This window comes from Natator depressus, chromosome 8 (assembly GCF_965152275.1).
Source record: "Natator depressus isolate rNatDep1 chromosome 8, rNatDep2.hap1, whole genome shotgun sequence".
Lineage (NCBI taxonomy): Eukaryota > Metazoa > Chordata > Testudines > Cheloniidae > Natator > Natator depressus.
In genome coordinates this window covers 42118621-42136870 of record NC_134241.1, presented here as the reverse complement: position 1 = coordinate 42136870, position 18250 = coordinate 42118621, and positions in this window count along the sequence as shown.

Sequence of the window (18250 nt, the reverse complement as noted above, 5' to 3'; positions counted from 1 at the left end):
CAAAATGTTTCCCGAGCAACGAAGGCTCCAATCCCCTTGCCAAGAAGGGAGAGGGAGCGGCAGGGCCAGGGCAGAATTTAGCTCAATTTCTAGCTGAACGGAGAACACTGAGAGCTGTAGCCACAATCTGGTGCAGGTGTAACGCCGACAGACCCTGGTCATCGGTGGGTGGGATTGAACCTGGGGCCTCTGGATTTCATGAGCCTCTACCACATGAGCTAAAAGCCAACTGCCTCTTACCTAAGGCCGTAGAGCAGACTCATTTTATCTCTCTCTCTTTAAGTGGTCTCGGTGCCACTACATGGGACACAATACCACACCCAGGAGGTGTGTGGGTTACACAGGCACTGCTTCATTTGTAATGAAAGAGGTGCTGGGGCGCAAATAGTTTTTTTACATTCAGAATTGATGCAGCAAGCCCAGACATGCTGGGGCCATGAAATGCCAAGCCTAGAGGTATGTAGGCTCAGCTCTGGCACAAATTAAACATTGGGTGCTGCCCCCTCCTTGCCGTCCTGGGAAGGGCATGCTTGTTGCTGGTGTCCCTACAACCTCCTTACTACTCCAGGACAGATAGCTGCTCTGGCCTCTTCTGGCTATCTGTCTACAGGGTATGCACTTACAGGGTATGCACACTTCCTGGGCTTCTGTCCACATGGAAATCAGTCTAACTTGGGTCAGCCCGCACTCAGGACCCAGGATCCTGAAAGGCAGGTGAGTCAGAGCCTGAGTCCTGCTGTAACTCAGGGCCATGCCTTGTCATTTTGCAGCATGGACGCTGCTCAAGCCACAGACCTGAGTCAGAAGTTCTGTGTAGTGCAGTGTGACAGCATGGCTGTGAGACCCAGGTCCAGCAACTGTAAACCCAGATTTACAATGCAGTGTGGACAGACCCCATTGTGATGTTCCCCTCTGGTGTTATCTGGATCGGTGATCTGCCTGGTCACTCCAATCCCTGACTCTGGGAGCCAGCCTTACCCTGCTCTGCTGTGGGAACCCCCACTCCTGGGCTGTTCATGCACAGCCTCTGGCATGTAAGCTGCTCCTTGGATTGTGAAATCGAATGACACTAGCCAATATCTCTGGTCCCAGACACAACCCTAGGAACCTCCGTCTTGCAGAGTCCAGTTATGCCCACTGGACGCTACAAGTTTATATGAGTTCATCAATTTAACAAAGAATTGATATGTACCAGACTTGTTATCCCAAGAGGAATCTCTGACACACTTCAAACCAAATGCACTGTTTCAGGTAGAATAAACAAATTTATTAACTATGAAAGATAGATTTTAAGTGATTATACATCAGAATATAACAAGCCAGATTTGGTCAAATGAAATAAAAGCAGAACGTATTCTAAGATGATCTTAACACTTTCAATGCCCTTACCAACTTAGATGCTTCTCACCACAGACTGGCTGGTTGCCCTTCAGCCAGGCTCTCCCCTTTCATCAGTGCTTCAGAGGCTTGATGGTGATGTCTATAGATGGAGGTGGAAGAGAAATAAAGAGCCTGGGAAACATCTCTCCCTTTTATCATGTTCTTTCTTCCCTCTTGGCTTTGCCCCCACCCCCCTCTTCAGAGTCAGGTGAGCACTACCTCATCGCAGTCCCAAACTGACAAAGGAAGGGGGCTGACTCACTCGAGAGTCCAACGGATCCTTTTGTTGCTGCCTAGGCCAGCATCCTTTGTTCCTGTGAGGCTGGGCTGGGTTTGTCCCATACATGCCCTGATGAGGTGTGAATTGCCTCTCTGCTCTTGGAGAGTTTTTGCCTGGGCTTATTTTAAGCCATGAAGACACATTTTCAGCCTCATAACTATATACATGAAATTATAACCTACAACATTACTATAACATTACCGGCAAAAAGAACAGGAATACTTGTGGCACCTTAGAGACTAATTTATCTGAGCATAAGCTTTCGTGGGCTACAGCCCACTTAATCGGATGCATGCAGTGGAAAATACAGTAGGATGATTTTGTATACACAGAGAACATGAAACAATGGGTGTTACCATACACACTATAACAAGAGTGATCAGTTAAGGTGAACTATTACCAGCCGAAGAGGAAAAAAAACAACCTTTTGTAGTGATAATCAAGATGGGTCATTTCCAGCAGTTGACAAGAACGTGTGAGGAACAGTAGGGGGGAAAAATAAACATGGGGAAATAGTTTTACTTTGTGTAATGACACATCCACTCCCAGTCTTTATTCAAGCCTCATTTAATGGTATCCAGTTTGCAAATTAATTCCAATTCAGCAGTCCCCATCATAGTGATGTCCCCATCATAGGGCCTAATCACATCAGCCACACTATCAGAGGCTCATTCACCTGCACATCTACCAATGTGATATATGCCATCATGTGCCGGCAATGCCCCTCTGCCATGTACATTGGCCAAACCGGATAGTCTCTACGTAAAAGAATAAATGGACACAAATCAGACGTCAAGAATTATAACATTCAAAAACCAGTTGGAGAACACTTCAATCTCTCTGGTCACTCGATTACAGACCTAAAAGTCACAATATTACAACAAAAAAACTTCGGAAACAGACTCCAATGAGAGACTGCTGAATTGGAATTAATTTGCAAACTGGACACCATTAAATTAGGCTTGAATAAAGACTGGGAGTGGATGTGTCATTACACAACATAAAACTATTTCCCCATGTTTATTTTTCCCCCCTACTGTTCTTGTCAACTGCTAGAAATGGCCCATCTTGATTATCACTACAAAAGGTGGTTTTTTTTCTCTCTCCTGCAGGTAATAGTTCACCTTAACTGATCACTGTTGTTATAGTGTGTATGGTAACACCCATTGTTTCATGTTCTCTGTGTATATAAAATTGTCCTACTGTATTTTCCACTGCATGCATCCGATTAAGTGGGCTGTAGCCCATGAAAGCTTATGCTCAAATAAATGTGTTAGTCTCTAAGGTGCCACAAGTACTCCTGTTCTTTTTGCAGATACAGACTAATACGGCTGCTACTCTGAAACCTGTCATTACTGGCAAAGAGTCCTGTGGCACCTTATAGACTAACAGATGTATTGGAGCATAAGCTTTCATGGGTGAATACCCACTTCATCGGATGCATGTCATTACTGTAACAACAATTATAACATACTGTAACAGTTATAACATTACTGTAACAACAATTACTATAACATCACTATAACAACAATGCTCAGGGCATCATGAACCTTCCGAAGACACCCAACACGACAAACTTTGCATTGGATACCACACAATCATATTATAAGGATGAACATGGGGTGCAGGGGGTTCCCCCGAGGCACAGAGTGTCACATCCATATGGTCCCCATTACCATAGCACCTGAGTGCCTCACAATCTGTAATGTATTTCTGCTCACAACACCCCTATGAGGCAGAACTATTATCCCGACTGTACAGATGGGAAACTGAGGCACATGAAGACTAAGTGACTTGCCCCAGGTAACATCGGCAGTCTGTGGCAGAGTAGGGATTTGAGCCCAGGTCTCTTAAGTCCTCAGCTACTGCCCTGACCACTAAGCCAGTCTTCTCTCTAGCCCTAAAATGACAGTGTAACTGGTTTGACTCTGGCCCTTGTATTGGCCTCGCTCAGGCTAAGCAGTGCCTAAGCCCAGTGATTTCACTCTGCCCACAACATAGGGTGCTAACCCTTCTCCCCCTCCCATTGCCTTTTCCTACCTCTCATGCTCCTACCAGCTGCCACTGGCACCCACAGTAACACCTTAAGCTCTGCCCAGCCCTGCACTCACAGATCTGCTCCCTAACCCTCCGCTGCTGCTGCTGCTCCCTGCGAACAGCTCATTGCTAGGCAGAGGAATTGGGATGTTACAGGTAATGTAGCCCATCATCCCCCACAGCTGTGCTGGCTGGGATCCCCTGCACACGCCACTGGTAAGATATGGCCAAGATTCCTCCAGCAGGTAACACAGATGCACAGAGTCGAAGGCCAGAAGGGACAGTTGGATCATCTACTCTGATCTCCTACACACCACAAGCCTCTTGTAAACTGCACCACAAGGACATTACAAGCAAAACACTGAGGGATTAGGAAGCATGGAAATGACCAGTGACAGTAACATAGATTCATAGACTTTAAGGGGGGGAAAGGCCCACTGTGACCATCTCATCTGACCAGCATGGCAGAGACCAGAGACCCTCATCCAGGGATTCCTGCATCCAGCCCAGAGCTTCTGGTGGAGCTAGAGCTGATCTTTTGGAAAGCGACAACCCAGTCTCAATTTAGAGATCTCAGTGATGGAGAACCCACTGCATCCCCAGATAAGGGGTTCCAATAGTGAACCAGCCTCCCTGTTAAAAACATGCACCCAACTTCTAGTCTGAATTTGTCTCGCTTCAGCTTCCAGCCACTGGAGCCTGTTTGGCTTTTGTCTGCTAGACTGAGGTGCCCTTTAGCATCAGAAATCTTCTTCCCACTGTGATCAAGTCACCTCTCACTGAACTCACTAAACTCATCTCATGCTGAGGCAGGTTTTCCAGCCCTTGACTCAGTCCTGTGACATATAAATGACCCATTGCAAGGTCACACACATTCACGTTTAACAAACAAGCTAACTCTGCCCAGCACCAAATGCTTCTGAGTGCATTCAGCCTCCACACAACCAGACAGCTAGGGCTAGCTCATGACTTGAACACAGCCCTGAACAACATGCACCAGCATGGTAGCATTGCCAGGGGGCACTGTGAATCACAGACCTTCTGGGCCCCAATTCACTCCCTTCTCCCTCCCAGGGGAGAAGGGAAAAGGATGCTGTCATAAACATACAGCTAAGGGTAGCATTAAATCCCTCCTTTACCTGTAAGGGGTTAAAAAGCTCAAATAATCTGGCACCTGACCAAAAGGACCAATAAGGAAAGAAGATATTTTCAAATGGGCGGGGGAGGTTTTGTTTGTGCTTTCTTTGTTTGTTCCCTCTCTCGACAGAGGCAGGTAAAACATGTCCTGAAAACATTCCTAATACATTACACATATAAAATTACAGAAATTGTAAGTAAGGGCAAGGAAATGCGTTAGATTATCTTTTGTTTTAGCCTGTGAATTTTCCCTATGCTAAGAGGGAGTTTTATTCCTGTTTTTTGTAACTTTGAAGCTGAGCCTACAGGGGAATCCTCTGTGTTTAAATTTTTTTATTACCCAATAAAATTACTTTCCATCCGGATTTTGCAGGTGTGATTCTTTTACTTTTTCTTTAAATAAAGTTCTTCCTTTAAGAACATGTTTAATTTTCAGTGTCCTAGAAACAAAGGGTCTGGTCAGTATTGACATTATTCTCAAACCTCCCCAGGAAAGGGGGTGAAGGGGCTTGGGGGAATATTTTGGGGGGAACAGGGACTCCAAGTGATCCTTTTCCTGATTTTTTGTGTAAATCACTTGGTGGTGGCAGCAATACCGTCCAAGGACAAGGAAAGGAATTGTACCTTGGGGAAGTTTTAACCTATGCTGGTAAAATATAAGCTTAGAGAGTCTTTCATGCGTGTCCCCACATCTGTACCCCATAGTTCAGAGTGCGGAGGGAAGCCTGACAGATGCAATACTGGCCCATAACAGCAATAAATGACTTCCCTCCTCTACTGATTTCAGTAGAAGTTAGGCACCTAAAAACCTTGAATACCTGGCCCCAAATGCTTAACTCCCTTTTGAAAATGAAACATAGGGTCCTAAATTGCCTACGTACTTCTGAGAATGTTGCCCACAGACCCCCTCAGAGGCAGGCTTATTAGTAATCCAGTGGTCAGAGTTTGCCAGCCAGAGGTAGCACAATTCATGTCTAGCTGATAAGAGGGACCTGCTCCAGGTACTTCTTCTTCCACCTGCTAAGGCTCTTGCAAGGCTCTGACTCCCACATCTCTCACACACCCTGGCCCAGCTGTCAGTTCGCTGCCCCCAGTAGCTGGGATGGAATTGTGGGTGTGGCACTAGGGAGCAGGACAGGATTTTTTAAGCTACTATCCTGAGTAGATAAAAGTATGTACATTAGAGCCCTCACCCATGCCGGTGCTGTGTGAAGTTGTTAGGGCAACAGCGACACAAGAGCTGGACAAGTGACAAACGTTAGTGAGAATCACAGGTTACAGGGGTTTGAAAAAGCAACTTTTTAATTACATATAGTATACAAAACACACCGCACATGCGTCGCAAAACACACTTCACATGTGTCACAAAACACACCCCATGTGCCCCACAAAATGCATAAGTCACAAAATACATCCCACATGCCCCATAACACACACCCCACATGCCCCGTAAAACACACCCCACGTGCCCTACAAAATGCACAGGTCACAAAGTATACTCCACGTGCCCCACAACACATACCCCATGTGCCCCATAAAACATACCCCGCATTACACACAAAATGCATAGGTCATAAAACACACAACACGTGCCTGACAAAACCCATACCATTACCCAAACAAGTGTGCTTCTGTTACCCCAAAAGCCTCCCTGGCGTCTGATGGCACTGGGCTCCAGATTCAGGGCTCAGCTTGGACTCACAAGCCGTGATTTTTCAGCCTTAGGACTAGACTCTGGCTCGGCTCCCTTGCCCACACAGGACAGCAGGCCCCCTCCCTCGTCATACACACACCTGCAGGGTCTGCAGCCACTGGGCCTGGGCACAGAGGGCCCTCAGAAGCTGCAGATAGGCTTACAGGCAGCATGGCATGGGGAGGAACAGACAGGACCTTGGCCTGCCTCCCTCCCCCATGCTTGCTGGGCCACACAGCTGAGCTGGTGCAGAGAGCATGGCTTAACATGCTGGTGTACTGAGCCGCCATCCTCCACCTGCTGGGCCTGGATAGACAGAGAAGCTTACTTGCTCCCTGCTCCTGGGGACCGTGGTCACAGACTACAGATAATACCCAGCAACTGAGCACCCAGGGTTTGAAATCAATGGCATTAGGCACTCAGCCTGCTTAGGTGCATTTCAGAATTGCACTGGGCACCAAGCTGCCTCTGTAGGCACCTGAAGACTGTGAAAAACTGGCCTCTGCTACCTAATCCTTCTCCTGCAGTGTTGAGAATCCAAAACACACCAGCATCTTCCTAGTGCCAGAAGGTCACAGCCTGCAAGGGCCTGGAAATACAGAGGGAAGTAGCCAGTTCAGTTTTCCTGAGTGAAGAGCTAAAAAGAAACAAAAAGCTCACTGGCGAGGCACAAATTATTCCAGCACTTTCTGGTTCCTTAGCAGTGTGCCAGGGAACCAGGACTGTAGCTGAGAGATCTTTCCTGAGCGTGCACAGAGGCCAGGGTCACATGCTGAGGCTTATGTTTGTTTGGCAGCCGCCTGGCCCCAGCTTGCAAACAGGAGAGCCAGGTGTCACACCAAAGTAGGTCCCACCAAAACTTGCCTGGCCTGCCCCAGTCCCACTCATCAGGTTCCACCTTGACAGTATCGGGGTTGAATTAGTAACAGAGTGAAGGATTTTTTTTCAGTGCAATGTGCCCATTCTCCTGTCATTTACACAGATTATGTTCCATTGACTCCAGTGAACATGATACAGGTGGTGCATGCTTGAGCCAAAGCCCACTGAACTCAGTGTAAACTTAAGACTCCCCTTGATTGGCTTTGGACCAGGCCCTTTAGTGAGGGGAGAGTTGGGTCCCCTATGAGTTCTGATTTGACAGAGTTGTGGTGTATTGAAGACTGTGTTGGAAAGACATCCTATCACTTTCGGAAGGGCTGGGGGTTCCTGGTCCTGCCTGCAGGCTAGGGGGAGGGCTCTGCTGGGAAGCATGTGATCAGAGTCAGTCTGCAGCCAGCCAGCCAAGAGTAAGGTGGGGTGAGTTTGGTTGTTGCATTAGGGTGCAGCCTGCTTTATCTCTCTCTGATTTTGATTAATGTGTATTATTGGTCTGGAGTCTAAGACTAGAAGGCATGTTACGTTGCCATCTCCCAGCAAGGTCATTTTATGTTTATTGCCCAACTTCTGTGTTATGTGAAAGTAACAAGTGTCCCTTTTAGGTGGGTGTTCATTCAAGGGTCTGTCCCTCCCGACTGTGTATCTATCCATCCCACTCATCACCAGTGTCAGAGAGACAGGCACTGACCACAATAACCCTGACAACATCTGTTTTCTTCTGCCATGTCATGAGCTTTGTTTCTTCTGATCCACTTCCAAGATTCAATGACAAGAGTATTGGACCCTCAGCCATTTGACTGTGGCTGCTGACTGGCGTGTACATGCGCTGCCCAAACTGTAGCAAAGGTCAGTGGTCAGGAAGCCTCTAATCTGCTTTTAAAAATCCATCTGTAGCAGTAATAGCATCCCCCTGCGCAGCACACTCATTACCCAGCTAAACGATCCTTTCTTGTCAATGTGTCCATAAAAGCCACTGTTATCAGATTGCTCAGCACAGGCAATAAAAAGAGAAGAGCAGAGAGCTAAAGCTGTTCCTTGGAATTCAGAGACAAGCTTGAGGTTTGCTGTGGAAAGAAAAAGACCAGGGGAAACCTGTGCAAAGCAAGGAAAGGATGTCCAGTGGTGAGCTGGAGCCGGTTCGCACCGGTTCGCTAGAACTGGTTGTTAAATTTAGAAGCTCTTTTAGAACTGGTTGTTCCACGGGGACAACCGGTTCTAAAAAGGCTTCTAAATTTAACTGGCCAAAAGTGGCGCCTTAGGCACCGACTCCATGGGTGCTCCAGCCCTGGAGCACCCAAGAGGAAAATTTGGTGGGTGGGCCCACCAGCAGCTCCCCACCCCACCCCTGGCCCCAGCTCACATCCGCTCCACCTCCACCTCCTCCCCTGAATGCGCCGCCCCACTCTGCTTCTCCGCCCCCACAGGCTTCCCGTGAATCAGCTGATCGGGTGTGAAGCCAGGGTGGCTGAGAAGCAGGCCGCGGCTTCCAGCTCAGGCCCAGGGAGGCGGAGGTGAGCTGGGGCAGGGGGGCGCGAGGAGGGCCGCTCGCTCCGCGGCAGGTAACCTGGGGGGGCACGCAGGGGAACTGCTCCCCGCCCCAGCTCACCTCCGCCACCCTCGGCCTGAGTGGGAAGCCGCTGCCTGCTTCTCAGTCCTCCCAGGCTTCCAGCCAAACAGCTGATTCGCGGGAAGCCGAGGGGCGGAGAAGCAGAGCGGGGCAGCACGTTCAGCGGAGGAGGTGGAGCAGAAGTGAGGTGATCTGGGGCTGGGCGCGGGATGGGGAGCTGCCGGTGGGTGCTCTGCACCCACCAAATTTTCCCCGTGGGTGCTCCAGCCCCGGAGCACTCAGGAAGTCGGCGCCTAAGGCGCCACCTTTGATGTGATCAGTGGGGGAGCAGCCGCTCCCCCTGCTCCTCCCCAGCTACGCTCCCCTGCCCCTAGGAGCGAGAGAGACCTGCCGGATGCTTCCTGGGAGCTGCCCCAGGTAAGCACCTTAGGGACTCCCCACCTCACCCTCCGGCAGGCACCTCTGGCTCTTAGGGGTGGGCACCCACTACGGTGGCCCACGAGACCCTCCTGCCCAGTTCTGGGGGCAGTCCTGGGGGGGGGGCGTCAAGGAATGCGGCAGGGTTGGATGGGGCAGGAGTCCCTGGGGGGTAGGGGTGGGCAACGACCTCTTTGTGGGATGAGGAGGGAACCCGTTGTTAAGATTTTGGCAGCTCATTACTGGGTGTGACTCTACGTAAGGCCTGGGCCACATGGAAAAGTTTTGCCAGCATGGCCATGTCATAGGAGTGTGAAAAGAATCAACCCCATAACCAGCATAGCTGTGCTGGCAAAAGCCCTGGTGTACACACAGTTATACCAGCAAAAAGGTGCTTTTACCAAGTGTAGCTTATTTTGTTTACAGAACTGATATAAATTATACTGATAAAAGAATCTTGCCCGCATCCTTGTGTCTCCACTAGGAGGGTTCACATGAATAACTAGCCCAGTATTGCTCTACCTGCATACCCTTTCCAGAGTAAACGTGGCCAAAGATTCTCATGGGGCGCTGAAGTTTTTCTAAAGCAGAACAAAAGAACCATTCTATTTAGTCAGCACAAGGAGTGTTTTGGTTCGAAGGCAAGTGGCCCCTGTTTTTCTTCTGATCCCACCCATGGACGTGCATGAAATGGCAGTACACACAACATGTCTTTTGCTGCCGATTGCTGATCTTGCATCTAGGGGAGGGATTATGCAGTTGGGTGGGTGATTGAACCAGTAAGCAAAAGAGTATGCAAATGAATTGCATCTTTATGGAAGACATCTGGGGATGCTTCAGACATACAGTAATCTCAGAGAGCCATTTACACACACAAACTTTGAACTCTTGGAGACTTTTGTGACATATTTCTCCCACAGCACCCTCACTCAGCAGATTCTAAACGGTGCTGCATGCTTACTGTGCAGTTTGCAGACCAGATTTCTGACAAGTCTTCAACTTCTTGTCAACAAATGCACAGAAAAATCTCCTGCAGAATTCCATCAATCTGACCTAGCTCATTCTTGAGACAAGATCATCATTTAGCTATCATTTAGCAGAGGGGTGCTGGAACAATTTTTATAGTGAGGGTGTTGAAGGCAGAAACCATGTATTTGGATTGTTATTATTATTTCAAGCCAGGGGATGCCACAGCATCCCCCGCACCCATAGTTCCAGCATCCCTGTATTCACAGCATGGTGCATAAGGAAGAAAGACCTGCCTGCACTGAGGCAGAATCTTTCTGTTCCTGATGGGGATAAAGCTGCTAACAACTATCAGCTCTTCCATCAGTGTTCACCAGGATGTTCTGCACCACCTCTGCCCCATGCCTTCAGAGTTGCCTAAGAGATTTGAGTACCAGTAAACTGAATGGGAATTGCACATCCAAATCTTATAGTTAGCTTTGAAAACCTCATCCCCTATGTTTTCTTGTGGTGCACTCTTTTGCTCTGCTCCATGCACAATAGCCCCAATTTCTGTGATGCACTGATCCCTTCTTGTTCTCCTTCAGTGCTTGAAAAAAGCTCCTTTTTGAATATCTTGGTAAGCTAAAGTCCTGCTTTTGAGACGCTCAAGATGTTGAGACATTTCTCTGTGGCCGCAACATTCTTCCCTGTTGAAGGAAAAGGCCCAGGAAGAGACCATCAAATTGTGGAAATAAATGCATGGTAACACAGGTGGTGTCTGAGAGAGGGCTTTGGATTCTTTGACCATGGGATGTTCTTCCAGGAAGAAGGATTGCTAGGAAGAGATGGAATCCACCGTGCAAAGAGAGGAAAGAGCATCTTCGCAGGGAGGCTTGCTAACCTAATGAGGAAGGCTTTAAACTAGGTTTGCTGGGGGATGAAGACCTAAGCCCTGAAGTAAGGGGGAATTGGGATACTGGGAGGAAACACAAGGAAGAGGGTGCAACAGGGGAAGCCTCCTGATTCTTACTGAGAAAGTAGGGCAATCAGCTAGTTATCTTAGGTGACTGTACATGAATGCAAGAAGTCTGGGAAACAAGCAGGAAGAACTGGAAATCCTGGCACAGTCAAGGAAATATGATGTGATTGGTGGGGTAACTCACATGACTGGAGCACTGTCATAGATGGGTATAAACTGTCCAGGAAGGACAGGTATGGGAGAAAAGGTGGAGGAGTTGCATTGTATGTAAGAGAGTGGTATGATTGCTCAGAGCTCCAGTATGAAACTGGAGAAAAGCCCGTTGAGAGTCTTTGGATTAAGTTTAGAGGCAAGAGCAACAAGAGTTGTGTAATGGTGGGCGTCTGCTATAGACCATCAGACGAGGAGGATGAGGTAGATGAGGCTTTCTTCGGACAACTAACAGAAGTTTCCAGATCACGGGCCCTGGTTTTCATGGGGGGAATTCAATCACCCTGACATCTGCTAGGAGAGCAATACAGCAGTGCACAGACAATCCAGGAAGCTTTTGGAGAGTGTTGGGGACAACTTCCTGGTGCAAGTGCTGGAGGAACCAACTAGGGGCCATGCTCCTCTTGACCTGCAGCTCACAATCAGGGAAGAATTGGTAGGGGAAGTAGAAGTGGGTGGCAACCTGGGCAGCAGTGACCATGAGATGGTCGAGTTCAAGATCCTGTCAAAAGGAAAAAAGGGGGGCACCAGAATATAGACCCTGGACTTCAGAAAAGCAGACTTTGACTCCCTCAGGGAACTGATGGGCAGGATCCCCTGGGAGGCTAATATGAGGGGGAAAGGAGTCCAGGAGAGCCTTTTTAAAGAAACCTTACTGAGGACGCAGGAACAAACCACCCCGATATGCAGAAAGAATAGCAAATATGGCAGGCAACCAGCTTGGCCTAACAGTGAAATCTTCAGTGAGCTTAAACACAAAAAGGAAGCTTACCAGAAGTTGAAACTTGGACAGATGACTAGGGAAGAGTATAAAAATATTGCTCGAGCATACAGGGATGTAATCAGGAAGGCCAAAGCACAATTGGAGTTGCAGCTAGCAAGGGATGCGAAGGGTAACAAGAAGGGTTTCTACATGTATGTTAGCAACAAGAAGAAGGTCAGGGAAAGTGTGGGACCCTTACTGAGTGGGGGAAGCAACCTAGTGACAGATGATGTGGAAAAAGCTGAAGTACTCAATGCTTTTTTTTGCCTTGGTCTTTTGTGAAATCCTCACTTCTGTATTGTTTTGTCATTATAGTTCCCACTTTGCCATTGTTTGTCTGTATAATCTCTGTCTGGTTCTGTGATTGTTTCTGTCTGCAGTATAATTAATTTTGCTGTGTGTAAACTAATTAAGGTGGTGGGATATAATTGGTTAAATAATCATGTTACAATGTGTTAGGATTGGTTAGTTAAATTTCAGGAAAATGATTGGTTAAGGTATAGCAAAGCAGAACTCAAGTTTTACTATATAGTCTGCAGTCAATCAGGAGCTGGGGGAAATGGGAACAGGGAATGGAGGTGGGGAAATTGGAATCATGTTTTGCTAAGGGCAGGAATGGGAACAGGGACACAGGTGTAAGGCTCTGTGGTGTCAGAGCTGGGAAGGGGGACACTAAGGAAGGAAACTGGAATCATGCTTGCTGGAAGTTCACCCCAATAAACATCGAATTGTTTGCATCTTTGGACTTCGGGTATTGTTGCTCTCTGTTCATGCGAGAAGGACCAGGGAAGTAAGAGGGTGAAGGAATAAGCCCCCTAACACACGTATGTTAGCAACAAGACGAAGGTCAGGGAAAGTTTGGGAGCCTTACTGAGTGGGGGAAGCAACCTAGTGACAGATGATGTGAAAAAAGCTGAAGTACTCAATGCTTTTGTTGCCTCGGTCTTCACAGAAAAGGTCTTCTCCCAGACTGCTGCACTGGGCAGCACAGTATGGGGAGGAGGTGAGCAGCCCTCAGTGGTGAAAGAACAGTTTAAGGACTATTTAGAAAAGCTGAACATGCACAAATCCATGGGGCTAGATGCAATGCACTGGTGCTGAGGGCGTTGGCTGATGTGATTGGAGAGCCATTGGCTATTATCTTTGAAAACTCATGGTGGTTGGGGGAGATCCTGGACAACTGGAAAAATGCAAATATAGTGCCCATCTTTAGAAAATGGAAGAAAGAGAATCCGGGGAACTACAGACCAGTCAACCTTTCCTCTGTCCCTGGAAAAATCCTGGAGCAGGTCCTCAAGAAATCCATTTCGAAGCACTTGGAGGAGAGGAAGGTGATCAGGAACAGTCAACATGGATTTACCAAGGGCAAGTCATGCCTGACCAACCTGATTCATAGAATCATAGAATATCAGGGTTGGAAGGGACCTCAGGAGGTCATCTAGTCCAACCCCCTGCTCAAAGCAGGACCGATCCCCAACTAAATCATCCCAGCCAGGGCTTTGTCAAGCCTGACCTTAAAAACCTCTAGGGAAGGAGATTCCACCACCTCCCTAGGTAACGCATTCCAGTGTTTCACCACCCTCATAGTGAAAAAGTTTTTCCTAATATCCAACCTAAATCTCCCCCACTGCAACTTGAGACCATTACTCCTTGTTCTGTCATCTGCTACCACTGACAACAGTCTAGAGCCATCCTCTTTGGAACCCCCTTTCAGGTAGTTGAAAGCAGCTATCAAATCCCCCCTCATTCTTCTCTTCTGAAGACTAAACATCCCCAGGTCCCTCAGCCTCTCCTCATAAGTCATGTGTTCCAGTCCCCTAATCATTTTTGTTGCCCTCCGCTGGACTCTTTCCAATTTTTCCACATCCTTCTTGTAGTGTGGGGCCCAAAACTGGACACAGTACTCCAGATGAGGCCTCACCAATGTCGAAGAGAGGGGAACGATCACGTCCCTCGATCTGCTGGCAATGCCCCTACTTGTACAGCCCAAAATGCCATTGGCCTTCTTGGCAACAAGGGCACACTGTTGACTCAGATCCAACTTCTCGTCCACTGTAACCCCTAGGTCCTTTTCTGCAGAACTGCTGCCGAGCCATTCGGTCCCTAGTCTGTAGCGGTACATTGGATTCTTCTGTCCTAAGTGCAGGACTCTGCACTTGTCTTTGTTGAACGTCATCCGATTTCTTTTGGCCCAATCCTCCAATTTGTCTAGGTCCCTCTGTATCCTATCCCTACCCTCCAGCGTATCTACCACTCCTCCCAGTTTAGTGTCATCTGCAAACTTGCTGAGGGTGCAATCCACACCATCCTCCAGATCATTTATGAAGATATTGAACAAAACCGACCCAGGACCAACCCCTGGGGCACTCCACTTGATACCAGCTGCCAACTAGACATGGAGCCATTGATCACTACCCGTTGAGCCCGACAATCTAGCCAACTTTCTACCCACCTTATAGTGCATTCATCCAGCCCATACTTGTTTAACTTGCTGGCAAGAATACTGTGGGAGACCGTGTCAAAAGCTTTGCTAAAGTCAAGGAACAACACGTCCACTGCTTTCCCTTCATCCACAGAGCCAGTTATCTCATCATAGAAGGCAATTAGATTAGTCAGGCATGACTTGCCCTTGGTGAATCCATGCTGACTGTTCCTGATCACTTTCCTCTCCTCTAAGTGCTTCAGAATTGATTCCTTGGGGACCTGCTCCATGATTTTTCCAGGGACTGAGGTGAGGCTGACTGGCCTGTAGTTCCCAGGATCCTCCTTCTTCCCTTTTTAAAAGATGGGCACTACATTAGCCTTTTTCCAGTCATCTGGGACCTCCCCTGATCGCCATGAGTTTTCAAAGGTAATGGCCAATGGCTCTGCAATCACATCCACCAACTCCTTTAGCACTCTTGGATGCAACGCATCCAGACCCATGGACTTGTGCTCGTCCAGCTTTTCTAAATAGTCCCGAACCACTTCTTTCTCCACAGAGGGCTGGTCATCTCCTCCCCATGCTGCGCTGCCCAGTGCAGTAGTCTGGGAGCTGACCTTCTTCGTGAAGACAGAAGCAAAAAAACCATTGAGTACATTAGCTTTTTCCACATCCTCTGTCACTAGGTTGCCTCCCTCATTCAGTAAGGGGCCCACACTTTCCTTGACTTTCTTCTTGTTGCTAACATACCTGAAGAAACCCTTCTTGTTACTCTTAACATCTCTTGCTAGCTGCAACTCCAGGTGTGATTTGGCCTTCCTGATTTCACTCCTGCAAGCCCGAGCAATATTTTTACACTCATCCCTGGTCATTTGTCCAATCTTCCACTTCTTGTAAGCTTCTTTTTTGTATTTAAGAGCAGCAAGGATTTCACTGTTAAGCCAAGCTGGTCGCCTGCCATATTTACTATTCTTTCTACATATCGGGATGGTTTGTCCCTGTAACCTCGATAAGGATTCTTTAAAATACAGCCAGCTCTCCTGGACTCCTTTCCCCCTCATGTTATTCTCCCAGGGGATCTTGCCCATCAGTTCCCTGAGGGAGTCAAAGTCTGCTTTTCTGAAGTCCAGGGTCTGTATTCTGCTGCTCTCCTTTCTTCCTTGTGTTAGGATCCTGAACTCGACCATTTCATGCTCACTGCCTCCCAGGTTCCCATCCACTTTGCTTCCCCTACTAATTCTTCCTGGTTTGTGAGCAGCAGGTCAAGAAGAGCTCTGCCCCTAGTTGGTTCCTCCAGCACTTGCATCAGGAAATTGTCCTCTACATTTTCCAAAAACTTCCTGGATTGCCTGTGCACCGCTGTATTGCTCTCCCAGCAGATATCAGGGTGATTGAAGTCTCCCATGAGAACCAGGGCCTGCGATCTAGTAACTTCTGATTGCCTTCTCTGATGAGAACTGGCTCTGTGGATATGGGGAAAGCAGTGGATGTGATATACCTTGACTTTCGCAAAGCTTCTAATACGGTGTCCCACAGTATTCTTGCCAGCAAGTTAAAGAAATATGGATTGTATGAATGGACTGTAAGGTGGATAGAAAGCTGGCTAGATCGTTGGGCTCAATATCTAGTTTGCAGCCAGTATCAAGCAGAGAGCCCAAGGGTTTGGTCCTGGGGCTCGTTTTGTTCAACATCTATATTAATGATCTGGATGATGGCATGGATTGCATCCTCAGCAAGTTTGCAGATGACATTAAGCTGCAGGGTGAGGTAGATATGCTGGAGGGTAAGGATAGGGTCCAGAGTGACCTACACAAATTGGAGGATTTGGCCAAAAGAAATCTGATCAGGTTCAACAAGGACAAGTGCAGAGTCCTGCACTTAGGATGGAAGAATCCCATGCACTGCTACAGGCTGGGGACCGACTGGCTAAGGGGCAGTTCTGCAGAAAAGGACCTGGCGATTACAGTGGATGAGAACCTGGATATGAATCAGCAGTGTGCCCTTGTTGCCAAGAAGGCAAATGGCATATTGGGCTGCATTAGTAGGAGCATTGCCAGAAGATCGAGGGAAGTGATTATTCTCCTCTATTCGGTACTGGAGAGGCCACATCTGGAGTATTGCGTCCAGTTTTGGGCACCCCAATATAGAAAGGATGTGGGAAAAGTGGAAAGAGTCCAGTGGAGGGCAACAAAAATGATCAGGGGGCTGGGACACATGACTTATGAGGAGAGGCTGTGGGAACTGGGCTTATTTAGTCTGCAGAAGAGAAGAGTGAGGCGGAATTTGATAGCAGCCTTCAATTACCTGAAGGGGGGTTCCAAAGAAGGTGGAGCTTGGCTGTTCTCAGTGGTGGCAGATGACAGAACAAGGAGCAATGATCTCAAGTTTCAGTGGGGGAGGTCTAGGTTGAATATTAGGAAAATCTATTTCACCAGGAGGGTGGTGAAGCACTGGAATGGGTTACTTAGGGAGGTGGTGGAATCTCCGTCCTTAGAGGTTTTGAAGGCCCAGCTTGACAAAGCCCTGGTTGGGATTATTTAGTTTGGGTTGGTCCTACTTTGAGCAGGGGGTTGGACTAGATGACCTCCTGAGATCTCTTCCAACCCTAATCTTCTATGATTCTATTATTCTGATGGAGTGAGGGCTGGCATAGCTGCAATCTGTAAAACAGTGGTCCTCTTGGTTAAGTCTGCTCTTGGAGAACAGCTCAATATCCCTGGAAGATAATGCTGACACCAGTGCCTATGGGACAGGCTCATTGTCAGGTGGATATATTGCTGATCCTGCAGCAAACGAAAGTGGGCTACAAAAAGCAGCGAGATCAGTTGTTGCTGATGGAGGAAATGAATGAAGAATTAGGTTAGGGTGCATGTGGGATAATCCATTAGGATAGATAACTCATCGACATAGGCAGGAGCCATGGTCAATGGAGAAGGCTTGTCTGGAAATTTGGACACAGATTCAGTAACATGTTTCAACAGGTTTATCAGGCCAGATGCTTGGGTTACTGGTGCCTGTCTCAGCTGTTTGTTTGGTGGAGGTTATATTTTGCAGCAGGCAATGGGAACAATTCAAAATAAGCAGTCTGTAACCTTTCAGCTTTGTGCTGAGCAGGCGTGTTGGCAAACTCTTCCCTCTGCAAAATGGCAAATCCTGCTGGCAAAATCCAGCCTGTTCCTTTTTAAACCAAACTAAACCAAAAAGTGTGAGAACCAACTACATTTCCAGCCTCCAGCTGAAAAGCTGCAAGGGCGTCAAACAACACTGTCCGTTAAAAAGAGAGCTCAGTGTCCAGGGCTTCATGTGTTTATCTAAATTTCCTTGTGACACTGGTCCAAACTGCAGCTAACTGTGGCTTTGTGTAACTGGCTCAGAGTGGCACTCTGTTGTCCTCTAGTGGTGGATAGTCCACACTGTGACGTTCTGTACCTCAGGGGAACACCCAGCACCCCCATGTTCATCCTTATAATATGATTGTGTGGTATCTAATGCAAAGTTTCTCATGTCGGGTGTCTTCGGAAGGCTCATGATGCATTGACCA